The sequence below is a fragment of the Phaethon lepturus genome, unplaced genomic scaffold, assembly GCF_000687285.1.
Source record: "Phaethon lepturus isolate BGI_N335 unplaced genomic scaffold, ASM68728v1 scaffold30272, whole genome shotgun sequence".
NCBI classification, from domain to species: Eukaryota; Metazoa; Chordata; class Aves; order Phaethontiformes; family Phaethontidae; genus Phaethon; species Phaethon lepturus.
In genome coordinates, this window is record NW_010523069.1 from 20,580 (window position 1) to 24,282 (window position 3,703).

Consider the following 3,703-nt stretch of genomic DNA (forward strand, 5'->3'; position numbering starts at 1 on the left):
ACCCGCCCCTGCAGCTGCAGCCGCTGGGCAAGCGGGGCAGGGACTCCGAGAACATAAAACCTGCAGATACGCTGCTCTTGCGCTGCGCTTCAGACACAGCCGCTGTGCTACAGCTCACAACAGACACCCTGCTGTCCCTGGGGGGCTTGGCTAATGTAAACGAGTGGACGGGGTTTGCACATGTGGGGTTGAGAAGCATCACCCAACAAGACAGTTTAGAGGAGAGCTGTCAGGAAACCAGTCTGTAAACCCTCGTCTCAGCAACTGGCACCACGTGAGACTGCAGTCATGGTTGGAGCTCTTCAGCCAGAAACACAGCAGTAATGCAAAACTTGAAATGGGACAGGAATAAATTGCAAGGAAGAAGCTATTAGGAGTTTGGAAGCTTATAGCTTGTTTTTCTGAGTTAATGGTCTGAGGCAGCTCAGGGTCAGTCATGCACTAAATACTAGCCCTGGATTTCAGAAATTATATCCATGTCAATTCTGATAATTTTTAAAAAAATATCCCCCCCCCGCCCCCAACCTACCACAACATACCTCAGCCTTGGGCAGATAATTACCAGTTTCAGACAGTTTTTGTTTTTAAACCCCCCATGAAGAATTCAGGACACCAGCCAGGTGGGAATGCAGCTATAATTTTGATTACAGCTTCATCCTTTTAATCATGTAACTCAGGCTGCAGGGAACTTACTTTGATTGACATTATAAAGTTTTGGTGGCACTTCTGTCACAACGTCTCTGGACGTCTGCTCTGTTTTGGGGCTGCAAATCAAAGAACTGTATTCCCCTAGAGCATTTCTCCTCCTCTTTGCGATACTGGGAGATGCTGAGATTTGGAAGCCTGACCTTGTTCCAGGTCTTCCCTAGGGCAGCCCGCAGCTCCATCGCCCCTCCAGAGCACACGCTTCTCTCCTTGTAAGCCACTGCTTTCATGCCAGCTGCGCAGGATGCGGGACTTCTGTGAAACCACAACCCAGCTGCATTGCCTACATGCTGACAATGAGGATGCGGCACCTTCGCCCTTTCACCCCCACATCTGGCACCCAAGTTCCAGACAGTCCTAGGTCTCACCAAAGAACACTTGGCCAGCAGAGCTAAATGTTGCATTTCCCCTTCCCTATCCTCCGTAAACACCCTCTTTCAGCAGCAACCGGATGGCTTCCTCCACCATTAACACCGTGCTATCGAGAGGAAGAGCACTCAGCAGGCTGCAGCATCCCAACAAGCTCCTGAGATATCGTTTCAGCAACGTACGGGCCCTCCGCCGCCCGCAGGCTGGCCACCACCGGACACAGCCAGCCAGTCCTCGGGTTGTAGCGAGGCTGCTTGATTGACTTCGGCTTACCGGTGCCTTCGGAACTGACCCTAGACGCCTTCCTACCAGGGAAGGCAAAGCACGTCACCTAAACGCTATAAAATGTGGTCATCCTCGTCCACAGCCTGTCAGTGGTGAACAACATAAATATTAATACACTGTAAATGATCAAGACATGCTCTTCAAGGTTTATGTGTTTGGGGTTTTTTTTTTCCTCCTATATGCTAATCCCCACTCTATGATTAGGTATGTTCCAAGAAGATTTGTAACAAATCCAAGAAGATTTGGAACAATCCCAAGATTTACCACTTTCAGTATAGACTATACTATGAAGTGGAATACCATTTAGCACGCCCCAGAACTCAGGTTGTAAAACATTAACAGTAAAATCTAACGTGTCTGCACGGAGATATATAAAGAATGAAAGTTAATTAATAACACTCAGTGCACTTTAAGACAAAGCATGTTACATTAATGAAGAAATAGTAGAGATATATACTATTTATAAAGAAATGAAAAATTATTCAAAAAAATAAAAACATTACACTACATTCCAAATGAAAAAGGATAATTTTGTAAAGGTTAGCAAATTTATGTAGCACAAATGACTTGAATATTCAGTGAAAAACAAGTTCCTCTTCTAGCAAATATCACTGTGCGGAACAGATCATTCTATCCCTCACATCGCTTCTCTCTCCCGCCCTTGCCTCAGAAGTGGGTATGTATTTTCACTCACTCAAAGTGAAAATACTACTTTTACAAAGTTTTTTTTTAAATGACGTTTTAGACATCTCAGGGGTAAGATGTTTAAAAAAAAAAAAATCAGGGATTTCTCTCAGGGACCCTATTTGTATCACATGCTTAAACAAACAAACAAACAAAAATATCACTGTAACTCATAACACTATAGAAAACAACTAAGTTGGCAGTGGTATAGGAGGACTTCACATATACTAAAATAGCAACACATTAGCCAAGAGAAGAGATTAGAATGTTTAACTTCTATCAATCACTTAAAACTCTATCCAAGTCCACAGTGGCTAGAAAGCGAGAACGGTTAGGGGTTATTTCAATGGTATCAGACCAAACAACCTTGATCTCTGGAGGAAAAAGTTTTTGACCCCTACTGCAAGTAGCTGTACCAAGCCCTTATGAACTGTAAAACCCAAAAGGCACCAGAAGCAATTTTTTTGTCCATTTTTTTTTTTAACTCCTTTCAGTTCCTATTTCCTCCCATTGTACAAGTGGAAACGCAGATTGTTTGCTTTGCCTAACATTTGTCTGTGTCTGACATCAGACCAGTGGGAAAAGAAAATGAAACAAAGGGAAAAATGCAAGTCCTTCTGCAAACACATATTTGAGTAGCTACGTTTTTGCAGTGTCAGTGTGTTCAGTTGATCAGATTACCATCCTTACGCAAAACACGAACCACTCAAAGCTACCGCTTACTTGTATAAAACTGGACTCAAGACTGATCTTTGGGGATTTTGAAGCCCGCTCCCAAAGAGGTCATTCACGTTGCGATTAGCAAGATCAAGCAAGGCACTTTTGAAAATACCATGCTGGTCATACTATGAAGAAAGGAGTTTTGTCCTCTACTTACTGGAAAAGGGTGGTGTCTGCAGCAGAACACCACACGTAACGAGCCCCGCACTCATTTGGAGGAAAGTACCTATTCCTCCAGCTTCCCCTTGTTTGGCTGGCGTGCAGGCGTGATGCTTCAGACATCCTACTGCTGCTTGAACTTCCTGAACAACGTGACGCGACGCAAGGAAGAGTGGGAGCGTTCCTCCTGGGGCAGGTAAAAGCAGGGTAGCCCTCGGTGGGTAACAGCGGCAAGTCAAGCGCCGCGGCCCAAGAGCGCGGCGTGCGGCTCGCCAAGCCGGCTTCACGGCGCTGGCTGGGGATACGCAGGGCTACCGAAGGCGTAGCTACTCCCGGTGAAGGAGCAGACTCCCACCGAGTTTGATCTGGCCCGATCTGGAGATACTTCGGGAGGGTCCGAGGGGAAGACAAGCACTGAAGCTCCAGCTGTCTCTGTTCACAAAGTCATCCAGGTGCTTCAGAGGTGACTGCAAGGCCCCTGAATGGGAGCTGCTGCCAGCAAGGAAAGAAACCCAACGTTTTGGGGCCATATGTGGGTCAAGAGAGCAACTCGGTGGCACAGTGAACGGGAGGAGAGGTCTGAAAAGCTGTGCAGCTATCCCCTTTTCCTCACACTCCATGGCTTGGGACTTAAACCCCATTTCTTCGAGCCTACATTTCAGTATTTGCACAAATACCAGTTTGAACGGCCTTACCATTCATCCTGGGCTTTGCCATTTGTCACGCCTCGTAACGTCCGTGGAGACGCGCTGGTGGGTCTCAAGCCTCAGCCAACCCCTCG